Source organism: Xyrauchen texanus, chromosome 17, assembly GCF_025860055.1.
Source record: "Xyrauchen texanus isolate HMW12.3.18 chromosome 17, RBS_HiC_50CHRs, whole genome shotgun sequence".
NCBI lineage: Eukaryota > Metazoa > Chordata > Actinopteri > Cypriniformes > Catostomidae > Xyrauchen > Xyrauchen texanus.
Genome location: NC_068292.1, coordinates 2,406,121 through 2,429,031, shown reverse-complemented (window position 1 = coordinate 2,429,031; position 22,911 = coordinate 2,406,121). Strand labels below are relative to the sequence as shown.

Genomic DNA, 22,911 nt, shown 5'->3' with positions numbered 1-22,911 from the left:
GAGGAGCAGACCTGGGTCCCCACTCGAGGAGTTCCACCAATCCCGAGGGAACTGACTGGAGAATGTCAGGAGCCGTTCCTAGGGGAGGGACTCCTGTAAGGGATTTCCTCTTTGGGGTACTGTTCTCCTCCAGACCAGCAGAGGGCGTTCCCCCTTGTCCTCCCATGCAATGCTCCTCTCCACTCCTGCAGATGGCACCAACCATCTGCTCATCAACCCTCATTCCCTTCACCTGTGTTTTACCCTATAGAAGTCTGTTTGTTTCTCCCCTTTGTGTTCAGTCTTGAGCCTTTGTTCCGTGTTCCTCCTGTGACCAGTTCAAGTCTTTTCTCTGTTGTACTTATTGACCCTTGTGTATCTTTTATTTCTCAGTTTTTGTGGAAGCTGAGCTTACCCAATTTATTTGTACTTTTTGACCCTTGTGTCTGTTTTGTTTCTCAGTTTTTGTGGAAGCTCGGCTTACCCTGTTTATTTGTACTTTGATTATCTATACTGTTAAAAGATTATATTTTTTGGAAGAAACGCAAGTTTCTCCTCATCAATGTCCTACTCCTTCTCATACTTTGCCCTGCCTCCTCTTCCTCATTTATCTCTTTCTCCTAATTTTCATCCTCATTTCTCTCCTCCTCCTCTTCCATCTCTTTCTTATACTACTTTTTCTTCTCCTCCACTCCCTCATCATCTGCCTCTTGCTCCTTCACCTCTTTCTAATCTTCCTCATTGTTCTCCTTCTCCTCCTTGTTTTCATCATCCTTCCTGTCTTCCTCTTTCTCCTCCTCTTTTCTCCTTCGCTTCCTTTTTCTCCACCTCTTCCTCCTCCTGCTCATTCTCCCTCTTCTCCTGCTCCTCCTCCTTATCATCCTTCCTCCCCTCATCCTCTTCCTCCTTATCAATCTACTTCTCCTCTTTCTCCTTCTACTCCTCCATCTCAATTTGAATCCTCCTTCCTCTCCTTCAAATCTTGCTCCTTCTAAACCTATTCCTCCTCATATTCATTCTTTTCATCCATTCTCTCCCTCTCATTATTCTCCTCCTCCTCTTCCTCCTTCCTCTCTTCCTCTTTCTCCCTTTCCTTCTACTCCTTATTCTCTTTCACTTCATCCTTCTGCTCCTCTCCTTTTTCATCATCTTTTATCTTCTCCTCTTCTACATTCTTCCTCTCCTCCTCCTCCTGTTCCTCAATCATCATCTCCTCCTCGTCCTCCTCCTAATTTTTCCTTCTACTTCTACTACTCCTCTCTCCTCTTCCTTCTACTCCTTCTACTCCGTATCTTTTTACTTATTCCCCTCCTTATACCATCTTCTCATTTTCCTCCATCTTTTTATCCTCTTCCTCCCCCTACTCCTCTTTCTCATCCTACTTTTTATTCTAGTCCTTTTCCTTCTCCTCCTCTCCTCCCTCATTCTTTTACTTCTTTCAACAATTTTCTGCAATTAATTCAGCCTGAACCATTCAACCTACAGACTACATTTTCAACCCTAGCTCTGTACTTGTAGTTTTTAACTATCGCTTGATTAAAGTTTGAAAATGTGCATTGTTCCCCATTGTAAATTGGTGTACATTGTTGGTCTTCTTTCTTGCATGTACTGTATTTGCAAATTCAAATGCGATTGGCCTTTTTTCCTGACAATTATTTAACCATCTTTAGGCACCTTTAATCTGCAAAGACTGTACATAAGCTTTGTTATATGTTTACATTTAACCAAACTCTAAAAACTAAGCTTGATGAAGACTAGCCCTATTTGCTGCCTTACAAGAGCTAGTAGTTCCTTCTGGAAATGCTAATCTAGTTTTCTCTTTCAGTCTGTAAACTGGAGCACATTTATTGTGTTGCTTTTGTTGTAGATTATGCAGAAATAAGAGCTCTTCTGGTATATTGGCATTTACTGCTGATTTACTAATTATACAGGATCAGATTTATGGTCAGAGACAAAGCTGTAATTACACAAATATGTTAAGGTAAAATCCAGCATGATTTTCCTCACAATTGCCTTGTGTTTGTAAATATATGGGTGGAGGCAGCATTGAAAAGTAAGGGAGTGGTATATTGTTTGGAACAGCTACATTTTTTGTAAATGTCTGTCACTGCATTACAGAGTGTTTTTTTTAGACGAGCGGATGTCTCTTTAGTGTCATGTTTGCTTATGAGTAAGAGTGGCTGTGTTAAGCTGGTACCATAGATCAGATTTCCCCATGCTTACTGAGGGTAAACAGCTTTAAGTGTCAGAGTGAACAAGCAGTATTAGCAGGACTGGACATAATAACAATATTGACAAAATATTGCTTTTATAAAACAATAAATACACTGTTAAAAATAGAATTTCATAACAAAGTTTGGGAGGATCATGTTAATTTAATCTGACCAATTACATCGCCAGAGTAAGCTTATATAAACAGCAGCTTACATCTACACTGTGATGATTCCTCCAGCATTTGGCTCCCCCCACTTACCCACGACAGATCCATGTGAAATTCTTGGATGACACACTACTCTGCGCAAAGTATTTGCCCTCATCAGATAAGCTTTTCAATTGCAATCGTTATGTTATTCAACAAGCTGCTGTACACAGGTCCTCTCATCCTATTTGTCTGCCTGGAGCGGTCCCTATAGCGTGAGGCTGTCTCCGCGAATGGGCTCTGCTCCGGCTTCATGCCACTTGCACTCTATTACAGTTTTAATTTAACATGAGGGAATCAAAAGATTATTTATTCACCACACTACTGCAAATGGTGGCCACGTTGTATCTATTAAATCCAACTCTCAGGCACAAACGCCAAATGATTTCTTACATTCTCATCAAAATGAGACACCCCGTGCCAATAATACAGTGTTAATTTAATTACTCAGAATACTTTAGAGAACAGTCTACAAAGCTCCAAACCATATGCTTAAATGAAATAAATATCAGACTACGGTATTCATCTGGGTACTTATTTTCATGTGCCTTCTAATTTATTGACAAATCGCAACATTAAATGACATAAGTATGCACATGCAAGCATGTATCCTGACTGACATTGCTTCACATATGTTCCAGATATTTAATCTAGCAAACAATTAAGTTTAAGGTGTCCACAGATGCTACATTTAATTATGTCTCCCTCAACAGCATTTGTACAAGTGTGTCTTGCAACACCTAATATTGAAACAACATCTTGCTAGAACTACTTTTACAGGTGATCCCCTTTTAAGATCCTGGCTCAACTATTCGTCTGTTACCCCAATCGCCAGTGCTATTTAATGCTGGGTGTTTCTGCAAATGCATGTGTGACAGGTCGGACGGCGGGGCAGGGTCATGATTATACACACCCGGTCCCTTAATTAGCCTGATAATCACCATTTTTTATATGAGAAATGGACATCATGAGTTACGATGCAGTAGCAGTCTCTGCCTTCACTTACTCAATAGATAACAATTTCTTTTCAAAGAGAAATAGAAAAAAACAACAATAAAGGCATGTTTGGAAACAAAACAGACTATATCATTGTGATAAGTTGCAGTATGTTGACTGTGTTATATTTCCTTTTATACTTTGAGTTCACATACACAATACACATTTAATACTTTTGTTATTGGTCAATAATAGCATTTTTCTTATTGAGTTTGAATTTAACTATGCTGAGAATGTGTTGTCTGTTCTCTTTTTGGGCTGTGTTTGTTTTTACAATGTCCAAGAGAGCAATCTGCAGAGATGTGCTCTGATTTTGCCCTTGGAAGCTGTACAGCTAAAATCGGTTCTCACTTATCTGCTTTGGTTCAGTCTGCTAGAGAACAAAACATTTTTATTGTTATTTTTTATATGGTCTTTGTTCTAATATTTACCCATATATTTGATAGATTTACTGAATTTTGTGTTCCATTTTCTTTCCTTTAATTAAGTTCCAGACTGCATAAAAGATTACAAATAAAAATATTTAATCATTTAATATTTGTATTTTATATATTTTTATAAACATGCAAGTACATGCAAGACTGCAGGAATTACAACTTTAATGCATTCAATAAATTAAACATTTTTACAGATTACTGACTGCTGAAGAGATTACAAATAATATATCATAATTTTATATTACAATTTTGTATATTTTCTTAAAAAAATTGTAAATGTAAAATTTGTTATTGATTTAATTCAATTTACAATTTTTAAAAGAATACATTTTATATTTTAAAAGGTTATTTCAGTGTAATACTGCACAGGGTGAGTAAAAATAAACACATTTAAATAACTTTTTGTTTTGCAAGACTGCATAAGATGAGTACAATAGATTTTTTTGTTATACGTTTTCCTTTTTTACCCCTTTTTTATATAAAGCAATACTCCATAAAGGGAGACTACATATATAAATTAAAGTAATTTTTTTGTGTTCTTTTAAATGTTTTTAAATGCAAGCCTTCTTGAAAAAAGTATAAAAATGTTTTTAGATTTTATATTTCTTTTTTAAATAGTTTTTAAATTCTTGACTCTATGAAGGGATACAAATAAATGAGTTTTAAAAATGCAGAAAATATTTATTTATTTATGTTATTGTGATAAGGTGGAGGGCGGGGTCGGGCTGTGACTTTGCATGCCCAGCCACCAAACGGGCTAATCAGCCGTCACAGGGATAAGTGCAGCGCGTTGCGGCAGTTCGAGAGAGAGAGAGCCACACGCAGCTGCCGTGTGTGCATTTGTGTTGTGTGTCTTTTTGTTTCATTAAATATTATTTTGACGGTTCAGCCGGTCCCTGCCTCCTCCTTTCCCATTTTTAACCTTATGCATTGGTGACGAAGCCTGGGAAGGAGGAGGGATGTGCTGTCGTGGAGTCCTCGCCACAGCCATTCGCCCAAAGGAGCAGCCGCGGCCATCCGCCAGGGGGCGGAGGAGTCACTGCCGTCCGCCCGGACATGAAGGAATGGCCGCTGTCCGCGAGGGGAGGAGGGGCTGTCGTCCGCCAGAGGGTGGAGGATTGAGCGAGGACCTGGCGACGGCGTGTCTGGGAACCAGCTAGCAAGTTTTTTTCTCTCTCTCCTCTCTCTCTCTCTCTCTCTCTCTCTCTCTCTCTCTCACTGTCGCTCCACCTTGCCCTTTCCCTCCTCTTTTTTTTTCTTTTTCTTTTTCCCTCCCCTTGTTCCCTTCCACAGCTATAGAGAGGAGGGGAAAAGCCTGCTGTGCATAGTCATGGCCCGGCCCCGCCCTCCTCCTCGTCACAGTTATTAAATGCAAGAAAAAAAAATTTTATAACCTTTGAAATTTTATATGTAAATACCATGACATGGCAAAGGTGAGAGGCAAAATACTGTACAATTTCCTTTCAAACTTTCAGACTTAATTAGATGAGCTTCATAGTTTGCAAAGAATTCCATGTTTACAAACATTTATTATGTGTTCTTCCACTCATCCATTTTCATATCTCTTTTACATGGAAACTGCTTCATTTAATTTGTGTCCATTGAGCCTGTAGCTCACAGCTTTGATCAGTAATGTATGCATGCAGCAGTACAGGGACTGGCTGGTCCTTTGTGAATAAGAATGCTGGGATTGGCTCAGGCAGGACGCTCTGTTGAGTTCAGGGGTGAGTTGGGTGGAAGGGATGGGCGGCACACGGACAGATTCCATCATAGTTTGAGGGTGGGCGTGCAAGTATATGTGTGTGAGGAAGAGGAGGATCAAGACCTCAGGCCAAATGCATGACCAGAAGCCCGCAGAATAAAGACAAGACGGGCAGAGCAGTAGACATACAGTGAGACAGGTGCTTGACAACAAATACCTGACTGAGAGCTTCCTGAAGACATTCACCATCCAGTCATGTCCAGATCCATTCAGCACGAGATCACAACTCTGAAAGGTACAACCGCTCTACTTTCAGAAGCTCTGTCTTAAACAATCTCAAGAGTTTGAGAGAGAATTACAGTGATGAATGTTTGGAGGTTTCATTAATTTGGACCCTTGGTTTCACGCTGTGAAAGATAAGCGAGAGAATAGGCCATGAAGGGAAAATGTTTTCATTGTTTTGGCTGGGCAGGGGAGGGGTGTCCGGCTCTGGCATTGTTTTCAGAGTAGGCAGAAGTTCAGGCAAACTTTTTTTAGTTTTGTTGTGTGTGTGCGTGTGGGTGTGTATTTGTTTCTCTGATTTTTGGATGGGCATGCAGTAGTTTTGTTGTTGAGTACTCTAACCCCAAAAAAAGAAAAAAACAGTAATAGATTACTCTAAAATTTGTAATGCAAGTTAAATTAAACAAATATGACACAAAGAAAGGTTTTAAAATAAGCTACAAACTATGCTTTCCTTTTGTTTTTTTTTTGTTCTTTTAAATGAACAATATGCATAATAAAATCAAAACAAAACAAGATTGAAAAACAGTAAACTCATAAAAGTCAAAACAATCACAGAGTTTACATAGAAACCAATACTGACGACATGAGGGTAATGTACATACATAAACTCTGAGTCAAGAGGCTATCACATTTTTGACATTTCATTTATTTTTATGCACAAAAACAAGTGGTGAAAGGGCTTTTCTATAAAATGCACTTTGTCGTTGTTCAGAGATTTAACATACACACACACACACACACACACACACACTGGTCCCATAAGCCTCCAGGTTTCTTGTACCGCTTCACATTTTCTTTCCACATAAAAGCAGATCCTTGCCCATTGGTATGCAGGACTTTATCAAGAACCATATACCAACAGAGTAGAATTCAATAAGTTTCAGAGAGAAAGTACACTATATTCAGCGTTGCCTATGGCAAGCAAAAATAAATCTGCGATATTCAAGTAGGGTTTTTAAAAGTCAATTAGCTGATGCAGAACAAGTACTCGATTAGTTGATTACTCATGCATATCCCTACTCTGATTTAGCTTTCTGAGACATTTATTTGCTTCTATTTTCCCAATGGTCTACATATGCGCTGACACCAATTATTGTGACAGATTTGCTGTTTTTGTGTTATTTATGAACCAAAAACTACTGTAATATATACACTCACCTAAAGGATTATTAGGAACACCATACTAATACTGTGTTTGACCCCCTTTCACCTTCAGAACTGCCTTAGTTCTACATGGCATTGATTCAACAAGGTGCTGAAAGCATTCTTTAGAAATGTTGGCCCATATTGATAGGATAGCATCTTGCAGTTGATGGAGATTTGTGGGATGCACATCCAGGGCACGAAGGTCCCGTTCCACCACATCCCAAAGATGCTCTATTGGGTTGAGATCTGGTGACTGTGGGGGCCATTTTAGTACAGTGAACTCATTGTCATGTTCAAGAAACCAATTTGAAATGATTCGAGCTTTGTGGCATGGTGCATTATCCTGCTGGAAGTAGTCATCAGAGGATGGGTACATGGTGGCCATAAAGGGATGGACATGGTCAGAAACAATGCTCAGGTAGGCCGTGGCATTTAAACGATGCCCAATTGGCACTAAGGGACCTAAAGTGTGCCAAGAAAACATCCCCCACACCATTACACCACCACCACCAGCCTGCACAGTGGTAACAAGGCATGATGGATCCATGTTCTCATTCTGTTTACGCCAAATTCTGACTCTACCATCTGAATGTCTCAACAGAAATCGAGACTCATCAGACCAGGCAACATTTTTCCAGTCTTCAACTGTCCAATTTTGGTGAGCTCTTGCAAATTGTAGCCTCTTTTTCCTATTTGTAGTGGAGATGAGTGGTACCGGTGGGGTCTTCTGCTGTTGTAGCCCATCCGCCTCAAGGTTGTGCATGTTGTGGCTTCACAAATGCTTTGCTGCATACCTCGGTTGTAACGAGTGGTTATTTCAGGCAAAGTTGCTCTTCTATCAGCTTGAATCAGTCGGCCCATTCTCCACTGACCTCTAGCATCAACAAGGCATTTTCGCCCACAGGACTGCCGCATACTGGATGTTTTTCCCTTTTCACACCATTCTTAGTAAACCCTAGAAATGGTTGTGCGTGAAAATCCCAGTAACTGAGCAGATTGTGAAATACTCAGACCGGCCCGTCTGGCACCAACAGCCATGCCACGCTCAAAATTGCTTAAATCACCTTTCTTTCCCATTCTGACATTCAGTTTGGAGTTCAGGAGATTGTCTTGACCAGGACCACACCCCTAAATGCATTGAAGCAACTGCCATGTGATTGGTTGATTAGATAATTGCATTAATGAGAAATTGAACAGGTGTTCCTAATAATCCTTTAGGTGAGTGTATATAACACAGTATATAAGGAATAATTACTAATAGTATATAATAGTAATAATAACTTCCATATTTAATTTCAATTGATTTTATTACTTTTTGTGTATGCTAGCAGACACTAAACACTAGTGGATCACAGGACAAGTGGCTAAGTGGCTAACATGTACACCAATTGTCAGCCAATTGTCAGCCAATGGATTAATTGGATTAAGATGATTACATGGCAAACACCTGCAATCCTGTTTATATGCTACTAGCCATTACTTCCATCATTCACTAAGAATGGTGGTTGTTTCTATTGCCAATACGTAGCTATTCACTTCTATTGCCAATTAAATTATGAAATTGAATGGATTTGACAATTTATGTTTCATTAATCATATGTAAGTAATTAATTTACAGTTAAAGCATGTAGTCTTTTTCCTGAATTCCCCAGTAGAGCATAAAATATCATCCATCTGCAGCACATACACACTTTGGTCAGCATATATTTTACTGTGATGTTTACTGTAATTATGAGCATAATCATATCACCATAACGACAGTATTCTGTTAAAAATAAGCTCTAACTGAATTGCAGTACTGCTTTATCACATCATAAGGGTGCATGTAAACAAAGCCACTGTTAGTGATGGAAATGGGAAATTCCATGAAAATGGCATATGTCTTTGCATTAGATGGTCTAATACTTTTTTAATACAGCATTACAATGGTCACTTTAAATATCCTGTCAGAAATATGCAGGCTCATGGGTCAGCCCATTTGATAGATGTCATTGCAAATGCTGAAATTTCACACCACCCACCTCATTCCACAAGCTTACTTGAAAAAGATACATCACCCATTTGGTTTCTTTTCCTCCGTTAGACCCTCTCCGGGCATGCCCAGAATCAGGCTGCGAGAAACCACCATGTCATAGTGAAACTTTCAGTCTTTTCTCAGCAGACGTTCATTATTGACAGTCTGTGAATTCTCTAGGCTCTCTGTAAAGGTCTTCTCGCATATTAAGTCACATCATAGTGGTAACTTTAACTATGACTGCACATTCTAGATGGCCTTCAGTTATGGGTCATTTTCAGCTGTGGTGAAGCTCTTGTGTCATTTGAATTTATGTCAGAATATGAGAGGAGAGGAGACGGGCAGCAGCACGTCATACATCACTCTCTCTTTCCAGTGGATCAATTTCAGATCTCGTTGGAAATTTAAAGCAACCCTTTCAGAACCTCAATAATCCACTAGAGTGTTCATATTAAATGTATATCAATCCAGTCAAATTCAGATCAAAATCAAAAGAAATAACTAAGAAAATATATTTTACACAAGGAAAATGAAGAAAATGAAGATTTTAGGACCTTTTAAGATGTTTTTTCTTTGTGACATTTTAAATGGATCTGAATGTTTTAATTTTGTGTTTATTATTCTCATCATATTCTCATCTTAATGGCGATTCTCTCTTTTAGTAAAATTCAGTAAAACAGTACAATTCCATGTTAAATCAACCAAATTTCCAATGATTTTTTAAAATGCTTTTTCTGAAAAAAGGATAAACATGAATGATGATGAATAATGATGTCAAAATAAATAATATTACTGAGTAATCTATTATTTTGGAGAGGGGGTGTGACGAGGCAGGCGAGGAATGAGGATCTATATGCAGCTTTATTAAAATAAACAAGAAAGCTCAGAATAAATCAAAACACAGGGAACCTAGCACAGAGCATAACAAAACATGCAAGAACTGACAAATTAACTGGGGAAAACAAGGAACACCTGGGGAAACAATCAGGGAATGAGAAACAATCAGGGGAAAACCAATCATAAAATGAAACTACAAAAGACTACAAAAACCTAACAGGAAACAGGAACTAAACAAGAACTTCAACATAAAAGCACAAAACAAAAGACAACAGGGAATATGACAGAGCCCCTGCTTTAAGGAGCAGATTCCAGACACTCCAAAAAAAACAAAAAACAAATCACCTATGGAGTGAAGTGGAAAACAAGAGGCTTGGGGGGGCACAAGGAGCAAACAGGCAGTCCAAGGATCAAGGAGAGCAGAGGAACATGGCAAGGCCAGGGAGCCCATGCAGACCAGAGCTGATCAGGCGGACAGCCAGGGTCAGGAGGCCTGGGAGGTGGACAGGGAGTGGATCAGGAGGCCTGGGAGGCGGCCATAGGACAGGGACTGTGTCAGGAGGCCTGGGAGGCAGTCACAGGATGGGGACTGGATCAGGGGGCCTGGGAGGCAGCCACAGGATAGGGAGTGGATCAGGAGGCCTGGGAGGCGGCCATAGGACAGGGACTGGGTCAGGAGGCCTGGGAGGCAGCCACAGGATTGGGACTGGATCAGGGGGCCTGGGAGGCAGCCACAGGATAGGGACTGGGTCAGGAGGCCTGGGAGGTGGCCACAGGACAAGGACCGGGTCAGGAGGCCAGGGAGGAGGCCACAGGACAGGGACTGGGTCAGGAGGCCTGGGAGGCTGCCACAGGACGGGGACTGGATCAGGGGGCCTGGAAGGTGGCCACAGGACAAGGACCGGGTCAGGAGGCCAGGGAGGAGGCCACAGGACAGGGACCGGGTCAGGAGGCCAGGGAGGAGACACAGGACAGGGACTGGGTCAGGAGGCCTGGGAGGTGGCCACAGGACAGGGACCGGGTCAAGGGGCCTGGGAGGTTGAGCCGCTATAGGAGGAGTCACTAGTAACACGGACGTAATTGTTGAAGGAGGAGTCTAGGGGAGTGGGCGGAGTCGCATAAGGAATGGTCTCTGGGGCCGAGCCGTGGAAGGCAGAGCCATGGAGGACTCTGGGGGTGGAGCCGTGGAAGGCGGAGCCAAGGAAGGCTCTGGAGATGGAGCCGTGGAAGGCGGAGCAGTGTAAGGCTCAGGGGTTGGAGCCGTGGAAGGCCCAGGTGGCGGAGCTGTGGAAGGCTCCGGAGACAGAGCCGTGGAAGGCTCAGGGGACGGGGCCATGGAAGGCTCAGGGGACTGGGGCCGTGGAAGGCTCAGGGGACGGGGCCATGGAAGGGTCAGGAGATGGGGCCGTGGAAGGCTCTGGAGACGGGGCCATGGAAGGCTCAGGAGACGGGGCCATGGAAGGCTCAGGGGGTGGAGCCGTGGAAGGCTCTGGAGACGGAGCCGTGGAAGGCTCAGGGGGCAGAGCCGTGGAAGGCTCTGGGGGTTAGCCATGGAAGGCGGAGCCGTAGATGACTCAGGTGGCGGAAACGTGGAAGACTCAGGTGGCGGAGCCGTGGAAGGCTCTGGAGACGGAGCGGAGCCGTGGAAGGCTCAGGAGGCGGAGCCGTGGAAGGCTCAGGAGACGGGGCCGTGATAGGCTCATGATTATTTATTCAGCTTTATAGAAAATCAGCTGTAATGTCTATAACAAGGGTTTTCAAATTGGGTTAAAGTGAGCCTCCCCATAGAGAACTTGAAGACAGCCATTCAGTGTTAACTTGTTTTTCCAAGACTTTTCCAGGCCCGAAAAAACACAATTTGTAAATTCCATGACATTTACAAAATGTTCATGTCCGTACGAACCCGCGCTGCGCCTCCCCTGGGGCTCTCTGGCGCTCCTCAGGGGAGGCGCGCCTCAACAATTGAAAACCTATGGTCTATAACATATAAAAAACATGAATAATCAACACTCCTGGAAGCATAATAAAAAATAAAACAATTTGATTTCTATAGCTTTGTATTATTTAAATTTTCACCACTTAGTCCCGCTGTCCACGTATGTGGACATACACTGGCGGACAAAGTTTGGAATGATGGACAAATTTGACAAATTTGTCAACTGATCACAATGTATAGTCAGGACATTAATAACATGAAAAATTACTATTACAATTTGAAAAAACATTTCAGAACTTCTTAAACTACTTCAAAGAGTTCTCATCAAAATATCCTCCACATGAAGCTATGGCAGCTTTGCAGATCCTTAGCATTCTAGCTGTCAGTTTGTCCAGATACTCAGGTGAGATTTCACCCCACACTTCCTGTAGCACTTGACATAGATGCGCCTGTCTTGTCGGGCACTTCTCTCGCACCTTACAGTCTATCTGATCCCACAAAATCTCAATGGGATTAAGATCCATAACACTCATTCTTCAGCAGTGCTAATGTGGTCAACTGAATAAGATTATTAAAGCTCTCTTTCTCATATACCAACAAACTTAACTGCATTTTTGCATCTATTTCAAATGTTTAGACGTCGTACAAACCTGGAGGAAGCTGCAGTGATTACAGAAGAAAAGTTTATAGCTCCCTCTGGACACTGAGCTGAAGATATTTATAGATAAACAAACTCTGATGTCCCTTTGTCTTTTATTTTGTCTCCACAGTTTTTGATCCCATGAGATTATTAATCTATTCTACAGTGATGTATTTAATGATTGCATTGGGTGTCGCAGTTGGTTGCAGCACATACACACGCTGTTTTTCCCTCTCGTCATTATACAGTTGTGACGCACACTGCCAGACACAGCAGTGGCTTTTAGACAAAGAGGGAATCCCTGGGCTTTCCTGTATGTATGTGTTTGGAAATCCACATTCTTTCACTTCCTGTCTGTGTGTCCCCTGAGCGGCAGGATTCGTAGTCTGAGCCAGCCTTTTTCTTTTCCTTCTTTTTTCTTTTTCTTTTTTTTTTTAAAGCTGCCAGGCTCAACCAAAGGAAAGTTTTATTGCTCAGAGGCTGCTCTTTCATACCTTCTGAAACTTAATGGAGCTTTCAGTTGTGTTTCATTTTGGTATCACCTTTGTCTCCTAAAAATAGACAAATTAGTCAATTATTGAAATACAGTAAGCATACAGAGTGTAAAATCAAGGACAGATTTACATTTAAAACTGAAATAAAAACAAAACTGAACATTCAAAACTAATAAATCTGGAATGGGGAAACACCGCCCCCTTCTGCGCAAACCATGTCCCTGCATGTCCCTTCAGATTCCTAGTAGCAGCAACAGCATTGGAAACTATAGAGACCAATGCTAAAAACAAAGTTTTAAGACTTGTTGCATGCAGGTGCATGGGTTTGCATGTATGCATTCATATGTGTGTCAACATGTGCTCACATTCACATTTCTTTCTTCCATAGGAAACAGAAATAATTGTGAATGTGTTGCCAAATTTCACGACGCTGTTTTCCATACCATGAAAATCAATGGGGACTGGAGCTGCCAACTTATGATGCAAAGATGCGAACGTCATAAAAGAATATTCTCACTGCGCTTTTCCATACAACGAAAGCAGACTGTCAAACCCCAAAATGACAATAAAGGCATCATAAAAGTAGTCCATATGACATAAACAGGCCAAAATGTAAGTTGTTATTCACTAAAAATCTTGCCCTCAGCCATGGCTCTTAAATGTCACGCTTGTGTGTGTTCAAACATGGCACGCCACAATCAGTTGAATATGTGTAAATGCCATTGTAGGGCAAGATTTTACGTGAATAACAACTTGAATATCAGTCTGGTCACTGTCTGCTTTCATGTATGGAAAAGGGCATATTGAACATTTTTGATGGTGCCTTTTTCTTTTTTTTCTTTTTGTATGAGCAGCATGAAGATTCTAAAAAGGAAATCTCCTTTTGTTTTATGCAAGAAGGAATGTCATACAGGTTTAGAACAGCAAGAGGGTTAAAAAATGATGACAGAATTTTAATCTTTGGTATCTATAATTTGGTGTGTTTTACCAACTTTAAATTCAGGGTTTGGTGCCAAAGGGGCTGAAGTTGCACTGTCGATGTCAATGCCACCCTTTTGACTCCAAAGACGTTTAACTTTCCTTCAACTCGGCCATGTTTACTGAGATAGGTATCCGTAATAAACACATTGCTGAATGATGTAATCCTTAGATTATAGCTCTTGAACAGTCTAGCTGATCCCTAATTGTTACTTAGGCTTACTGAAATTAAGTTTATATAACTTAAATATATTCTGCGGCTTTCAGTGTAGCCAAGGTTCTTAAAGATGGGCTAGATGGGAAACGATGAAGTTCTTCAACTAGTGAGTTTGAACTGCATCAGCAGGACTGAGGTCTGCTTTCATGCCTTCTTTATTGTGTCCAGTTGTTTACTGTTGTTCATTGGATGGAACAGTGCTCTCTAGCCCATTAAAGTGTCTGGCCCGGCTCCAGTTCCGCAGGCTGGGAGTTATTGAAGCAGAGAGACATGAACTGAGATGTTTCCAAACATAACTTGTTGAGTTATGAACTATACTCAGAAGATGGGAACATGTTCTTGCGTTCAGACACAGCTTGATGAAGCGCAAAAGCTTTAAACTTGACACAAAGACTGTTAAAACGGTATGTTTATGCAGCAACACAACCAAAGAGAGATGACGCAGGGGTTCGTTGACGTGTCCTTAGAAAACCCCTTTTAATAAATCTATCTAATTGCAAAAAGGATTGCTAGGCCAATGATTGGCTTTTGTTCAGTAATGGATTTGGTTTGGATTTTAAAGCTATTGGATTCAATTGTATTACAGGATCTTAATTTTTTGAAGAATTATACCTTTAAAAAGCTGTCATCTGTAACTTTTGCAAGTGACTCTGTCCACACCACTTTAAACCAATGAGATTTCAACACAGTAGAAAGAGCTTGAGTCTGCTAAAACACACTTCCCACATTCACACAGAAACTCTTGGCCACTGGAAGTGTGGGAATACCCTGGCACTCACCTGAGCGGGAGGGGGCACAATTTCAACCTGTAGCTCTGGAATATGAGATGTTAGAAACTGAGAGCGAGAAAGAAAAACAAAGCATTCGACTGAGATCGAAAAGGAACAATAAATAAAAACACTTTACGGCTGTTCCCATAGGCGGTTCCTACATGATGCAGCGCACAGTGGATTTGTGCTACTCAAGTAAAGGTAGGAGGTTCTTCTGTTTGGAGTGCAGAGGTATCAGGGATATTCAGTGTGTGCAATTGATAGTATAGCTAACACACACCAGCTGTTTGTGTGTGTGTGTGTGTGTGTGTGGTAATGTGCAAGTAAAGGTGAAGTGTCAGTGGACTGACTTAGTTTATAACAAATTCTTCATAGTTTGTCCTTTGGTTTCTGTAGTTTTACTATGTAAAAATATGCTTTTATGCATGATTGACAATCAAATAAGATTGTAAATGTTCAATGAAAATAAACTACATTTAAAAGTGCACTTATTTGTATTTAATTTTTTTTATTATTAATGTTATTTTATTAAAGGAATATTCCGGGTAAAATACAAGTTGAGCTGAATCAACAGCATTTGTTGCATAATGTTGATTGCCACAACAAATGATTTCGACTAGTCCCCCAAATCCTGTTCTAAAAAAAAAAAAAAGTATATCCACAAGACTTAAACAATAAGTGTGTTAAAATTATTTTAGTGTGGTTAAATAGATTAAATACCATTTCTGTGTGAAATTATAGCAAATTTTACAACTTATTTGCCATGACGGCATAATGAGATGAGTCAAAAAAAATGTTTTGATACAATCAACAAATATTAAACCAGAATTAAATGTTTGTAATACATAATGTTTAGTAACACGTTACAGTAATGTTCCCTTTGATAAGGGTATATTAAGGGTTAAAAATAACTTACAAGTTTTTTACAAATGCATTATAAATCATTGAAATGCAGTTTAAACAACACGTATGAAAGGGTAACTTTCATGCAGTACCTGCCAAATAGTGAGCTACTTTACCTCACATGTTATACATACTTAATAACACTTATTCAACATTAGTAACCACACTAATATAGAGAGAATATCTTCTCTCCTTTTAATCACACAATATTATATATATTTTTTTTTTTTGCGTGTGTCATAAATCATGAATTAGGGCACTTATTTTTTTATGAATTAAGTTTGAATAATCATTATTAATCATTTATAATGTTTTCATTAAAATGATCACTGTTTGGCAAGTATTGCACGAAAGACCCCTTTTTAGATTAATGTTGTTATTACTGCATATTAGTGCTTTATAATGCATTTGTAAATGAATAAGTAGTCATTAATGAACCCTTTATAAACCCTTAACAAGGGGTAAATTAATGGGACATACTTTCAATAGACAAACATCCATTCTTCGTTGAATTTTTCAGTTTGTCTATTCAGAAATGTTACATATGGGAACAGAGAATAAAATGCAGTTAAATGATTGTTTGTAATGTCAGTTGCTGCACAAATGTTCATGTACTGCCACCCCACAGTCTGTGTTGATATAGGATCACACTCTTCTGATTTGTGAACTCACTCTGTTTACCTTTGTGAGATATTTGATATATGAAATACATTTATATTTCCACTAAAAATCACATTGAGACCAGTTTGTTAAAAGTATTTGCAAAAATGTACAAAATTAAAGGAATAGTTCAGGCAAAAATTCTCTCATCATTAATTTACCCTCATGTATGGCTTTCTTTCTTCTGCAGAACACAAATGAAGATTTTTAGAAGAATATTTCAGCTCTGTAGGTCTTTTTGAAGCTCCAAAAAGCACATGCTGTAAAGGCAGCATAAAAGTAATCCATACGACTCCAGTGGTTTCATCTATGAGTTTTGAAGTGATATGGTAGTTGTGGGTAAGAAACAGATCAATATTTAAGTAATTTTTTCTACTATAAATCTGCACTTTCACTTTCTTCTTATTTAGTTTTTTTGGTGATTTGCATTCTCCGTGCATATTGCCACCGACCGGGGCAGGGAGGAGAATTTATAGTAAAAAAGGTTTCTGTTTCTCACCCACACCTATCACATCACATCTGAAGATACAGATTCATCCACTGGAGTCTTATGGATTACTTTTATGCTGCCTTTTATGTGCTTTTCTGAGCTTCAAAGTTCTGGCCAACATTCACTTGCATTGTATGAACCTACAGAGCTGAAAAGTTCTTCTAAAAATCTTAATTTGTGTTCTGCAGAAGAAAAAAAGTCACACACATCTGGGATGGCATGAGGGTCAGTAAATGATGAGATTTGAACTGTCGCTTTAAGAGTTTCACTCTGTAAAGAAGCATGATATTTTGTAATCTAAGCAATAACATTTATTCCCATCTGAGAGCATCATTGTACCACCAAAATACATTATTATTATTATTATTATTTTAATAATTTTTTGTAAAGGTAATGAATGTGTCATTGTTTAAAACAATCTCTTATCTAGATTTGAATTGCTATATTACTTTTTCACTGCATGCAGTGACATTAAACATTAGATGGCAGTGCTGAGAAACGTATTTAGTCTGCAGTGAAAGGCTTCTGTTGTTTCATACTATTATGTGAAGTACCACTCCCTATACATGTGCAAATCTCAAGTAAATCTCCAAATGCTTAAATATGAATTTTGAATGTGTCTCTATGTAATACTTACATATGAGTTTACCCATCTGCTCTGAGTTCTGAGTGTCAGGAGTGTCTTGCATAAAGTTTGATTCAGCACAAAGATCCTGCACTGGCCTTGGTTTACAGTATAATATTTACTTTATTCTAATAAGATGAACATTTTCAGATGCAATATATCACTGGCTGTGAACTAATGTCATTGTTTGTGCATTTGTCTTTCGCAGGTAAGTTGCAGTTTTTCCCCACATCGAACTGTCCTGAAGAGCCATTATAACATGTTGCTGAGCTGCAGATGTCTTGACAACAAGTATTACACTGCACATAAGTACAGCACAACACACAGAGGTGCTCAATTGTGGACTCAAAAGGTGATCTTTGGTTAGGCTGACCGTTAATAAACACGTTTGGGTAGTTGATATGAAATACTTTTGGCAAGTTAACATGTCCAGCAGAGGCACACGCAATACTCCATCTAAAATGTATATATTATTTACAGTATATTCTTTCTATACTCTATAATTTGTATAATTAATTATTAATGTGCATGTGGCTTGTATGACCTCATATTCAACCTGGACTCAACTGTGTCTTGTTGTATGTATCGCAACAGTTTCCTGGTGAAATGGACATTAGATGCGCTACATCTACAATTACTTTTATGCACCTTCACACAAATCACGAGTAAAAGGGCAGATTATTAGATCATAAACACTTCTTGCTCTGTTCTTCACACGATGGTGTCTTATGACATCAAAACACTTTTGTCACATTTGCTTTTGTGACACTAAAAGTTAGGTTTTTCAGGACCTTAAGTAAACATTTTCATTTGTACATGCATATCGATTTCAACATAAATCTTAAAGGGAATAGTTCACCCAAAAATGAAAATTCTCTCATCATTTACTCACCATAATGCCATACCAGATGTGTATTAAATTCTTCAGCAGAACACAAATTTAGATTTTTAGAAGAATATTTCAGCTCTGTAGGTCCATACAATGCAAGTGAATGGTTGCCAGAATGTTGAGGTTCCAAAAAGTACATAAAGGCAGAATAAAAGTAATCCATGTGACTCCAGTGGTTTAATCCATGTCTTCTGAAGTGATATGATAGGTGTTGGTGATCAATATTTAAGTCCTGTTTTGCTAGAAATACTTCTCACTGACCAGTAGGGGGCAATATGGATAACGAATGTGAATAATCAAAAACACAAGAAGAAGAATGTGAAAGTGATCTTTTTCTCACCTACCTACATATATCACTTCTGAAGACATGGATTAAACCACTAGAGTCTTATAGATTACTTTTATTCTGCCTTTATGTGCTTTTTGATATGAGAAATCAGTAATTTATTGTGTTTATTGTGTTTATTTGTGTGACGAATGAGCAGCGAGGCAGACGAGGAGGTGCGGATCCTAATGCAGTAAACTTTTATTGAAAGATCAAATAAACAAATAAACACAAAAGAAAAACCCACAATGGGGAAACAGGAAACTTAAATACTGAGAACTCGGGCAGGGAAAAACACACCAGGCTAACAACACTCAACAATCGACAAGGACTGAACAAACAGACAGGGTTAAATACATGCACAAGGGGAAAAGGGCCAATAACCAAACAGAACTCAAACAAGGTAACTAGGTGATGAACAGAAACCAAAGGGCAAACTAATGAGACAGGTGAAAACAATGACCAGTGAACACGAGGGAAAACAAGACTGTGGAGCTACAAAAGGGACAAAAGTGAAAACTAAGGAGTACAAAAGTGACAAAAATGGTAAACAAAAGGGCAACAGTGGAACAAGACAGGGTATACATAACAGAGCCCCCCCTCAAAGGATCGGCTTCCAGACGATCCTAAAAAACAAAGACAAAAGACAAAAAACCCACAAAGAACAAAATGAAGGCACCGGGGCAGACAGGCAGACCAGGGGGGGCACAAGAGCAAGGAGGTAGTCCAAGGGGCACAGAGGGCAATTAGGCAGTCTCTGGGGGTGTGTGCTGGGAACCAGGTCGGTTGGCCTGGGGAGCTTCCACCGGGTAGGGGCGGGTTTGGGTGGACTGGGAGATGGCCGCAGAGCAGGGGCCGGTTCAGGGGGCCTGGGAGGTGGCCACAGGACAGAGGTCGGTCCAGATGGCCCGGGAGCTGGCCAATTGGCAAGGACAAGGACCGGGTCAGGGGGCCTGGGAGGAGGCCACCGGACAGGGACCGGGTCAGGAGGCCTGGGAGGAGGCCACTGGACAGGGACTGGGTCAGGGAGCCTGGGAAGAGGCCATAGTACTGGGACCGGGTTAGGAGGCCCGGAAGGCGGCCACAGGACGGGAACAGGGTCAGGAGGCCTGGGAGGAGGCCACAGGACAGGGACTGGGTCAGGAGGCCCAGGAGGAGGCCACAGGACAGGGGCCGGGTCAGGAGGCCTGGGAGGAGGCCACAGGACAGGGACCGGGCCAGAGGGCCTGGGAGCTGGCCTCAGGGTAAGGACAGGTTCAGGAGGCTTGGGGCCTGGCCGCAGGGCAAGGACAGGTGCAGGAGGTCTGGGAGCTGACCTCAGGGCAAGGACGGGCTCAGGTGGCCTGGAAGCCGACCACAGGGCAAGGATAGGTTCAGGAGGCCTGGCCGGGAGAGGCGGAGCCGGGAAGGAACTAGGAGGTGTCGGAGGCGAGGCTGAGGGAGGCTTCGGAGGTGGAGCCGGGAGTGGCTCTTGCGGCGGGTTCGTGGGAGGCGGAGCCATAGGAGGCTCGGGTGGCGGAGCCGTAGGAGGCTCGGGAGGCGGAGCCATAAGAGGCTCGGGAGGCGGAGCCGTAGGAGGCTCGGGAGGCGGAGCCGTAGGGGGCTCGGGAGGCAGAGCCAAGGTAGGCGGCGCCGTTGGAGGCTTTAGGAGCGGAGACCTGGTAGGTTCTGGAGTCTCTGGGGGCAGAGCCGTAGGGGGCTCTGGAGGTGGAGCCATAGGAGGCTCAGGAGGCAGAGCTGTAGAAGGCTCGGGAGGCAGAGCTGTAGAAGGCTCGGGAGGCAGAGCTGTAGGAGGCTTAAGAGGCTCTGGAGGTGGAGCCGTAGGAGGGTCTGGAGGCAGAGCCGAGGGAGGCTCGAGAAGAAGAGCCGCAGGAGGCTGAGCTGAAGGAGGCTCGGGAGGCGGGGCCGAGGAAGGTGGCGCCGTAAGAGGCTGAGGAGGCGGAGACCTGGAATTCTCTGGAGGCGGGACCGAAGGGGGTGGTGCCGTAGGAGGTTTCAGAGGCGGAGCCCTAGAAGGCTCTGGGGTCTCTGGGAACAGAGCCGTGGGAGGCTCGGGGGCGGAGCCCGGGAAGGCTCGAGAGGGGGAGCCCTGGGTGGCTCGAGAGACTGGAGGGGTGGAGCCCTAGAAGGCTCGAGAGGCTTGAGGGGCAGAGCCCTGGAAGGCTTGAGAGGCCGAGCCCTGGAAGGCTCGAGAGGCTTGAGGGGCGGAGCCCTGGAAGGCTCGAGAGGCTTGAGAGGTGGAGTCCTGGAAGGCTCTGGAGGCTTGAGAGGCGGAGCCCTGGAAGACTCAGGAGGAGCCCTGGAAGACTCGAGAGACTTGAGAGACTTGGGAGGCGGAGCCCTGGAAGGCTCGAGAGGCTTGAGAGGCGGAGCCCTGGAAGGCTCAGGAGGAGGAGCCCTGGAAGGCTCGAGAGGAGGAGCCCTGGAAGACTCGAGAGGAGGAGCCCTGGAAGACTCGAGAGACTTGAGAGGAGGAGCCCTGGATGGCCCGGGAGGAGGAGCCCTGGAAGGCTCAGGAGGAGGAGCCCTGGAAGGCTCGGGAGGAGGAGCCCTGGAAGGCTCGAGAGGTGGAGCCCTGGAAGGCTCAGGAGGAGGAGCCCTGGAAAGCTCGGAAGGCGGTGCTCTGGAAAGCTCAGAAGGCGGAGCTCTGGAAAGCTCGGAAGGCGGAGCTCTGGAAAGCTCAGAAGGCGGAGCTCTGGAAAGCTCGGAAGGCGGAGCTCTGGAAAGCTCGGGAAACTCGGAAGGCGGAGCTCTGGAAAGCTCGGGAAACTCGGGAGGTGGAGCTCTGGAAAGCTCGGGAAACTCGGGAGGCGGAGCTCTAGAAAGCTCGGAAGGCAGAGTACCAGGAAGCTCGGAAGGCGGAGCTCTGGAAAGCTCAGAAGGGAGAGTACTAGGAAGCTCGGAAGGTGCTGAATCTTGGACGGGCGCGACCACTGGCGCTGGCCTTTGGGCGGTCATGGCTACTGGCGCTGGCTCTTGGACGGTCATGGCTACTGGCGCTGGCTCTTGGACGGTCATGGCTTCTGGCACTGGCTCTCGGACGGTCATGGCTACTGGCGCTGGCTCTCGGACGGTCATGGCTACTTGCGCTGGCTCAGGGACGGTCGAGGCTACAGGCGCTGGCTCGGGGACGGTCGAGGCTACAGGCGCTGGCTCGGGGACGGTCGAGGCTACAGGCGCTGGCTCAGGGACGGTCGAGGCTACAGGCGCTGGCTCTGGGACGGTCGAGGCTACAGGCGCTGGCTCAGGGACGGTCGAGGCTACAGGCGCTGGCTCACTGACCTCTGAGGCGACAGGCACTGGCTCACTGACCTCTGAGGCGACAGGCTCTGGCTGGGTTACCGTGGTATGCGCCGACTTGGGTTCGCTGGGCGCTGAGGGCAGAGCCAAGGGGGGTTTAGGGCACGGGGCTGCGGCTGGCGGAGGCTGGAGAGCAGAGACCTTTCCCCCTCTCCTCTTCCTTCGGGCTGTTGTGACTGGCGAAGCTGGGACGCTGTTCCTGGTCAGCGTGGCTTCAGGCTCGCTGGCCGTGGCTGGCAAGGGCTCAGGCTCGCTGACCGTGGCTGACGAGGGCTCAGGCTCGCTGACGGTAGAGGCCGTAGGCGCTGGCTCGTTCACAGTGAAATGCGGGGGCGCTGGCTCGCTCACAGTGACATGCATGGGCGCTGGCTTGCTCACCGTGACAGGCGTGGGCGCTGGCTCGCTCACCGTGACAGGCGTGGGCGCTGGCTCACTCACAGTGACAGGCGTGGGTGCTGGCTCGCAGACCGGGGCAGGAGTGACAGGGAGCGGTGAGCTGCATGCTAGTAGGGTCGTCTCCAGGTAGTCGCAGAGAGTGCAGCCGGGCGTTGCCTGTGGCACCCGCTCCCTCAGCGAGGGGTTTAAGCTGTTCTGAAAAGAAAACACCAATGCTGAGTCCGGGAAGTCCGTAAAGCTCGCCAGGAGGAGAAAGTAGAGAGCGTGGGCTACTAAAGGACGGTTTTCTTGCTGCAAGTTGAGCAGCCGGCATTTGGCCCGTATAGCTGCTGGATCCATGTGTGGGTCGATCGTTCTGTGATGAATGAGCAGCGAGGCAGACGAGGAGGTGCGGATCCAAATGTAGTAAACTTTTATTGAAAGATCAAATAAACAAATAAACACAAAAGAAAAACCCACAATGGGGAAACAGG

General features: G+C 43.4%; 1 protein-coding gene across 1 annotated transcript in view; it reads left to right on the top strand.

Annotated features, from left to right (window-relative positions):
- The window catches only part of LOC127657570 (E3 ubiquitin/ISG15 ligase TRIM25-like), a 115,002-nt gene extending 97,230 nt beyond the window's left edge, over positions 1–17,772 (top strand). Inside the window, exon 9 of the transcript XR_007972305.1 lies at positions 17,737–17,772. The gene's annotated coding sequence lies outside the window, so the exon portion shown is untranslated. The remainder of the gene's footprint in view (positions 1–17,736) is intronic.
- The last annotated feature ends 5,139 nt before the right edge of the window (positions 17,773–22,911 follow it).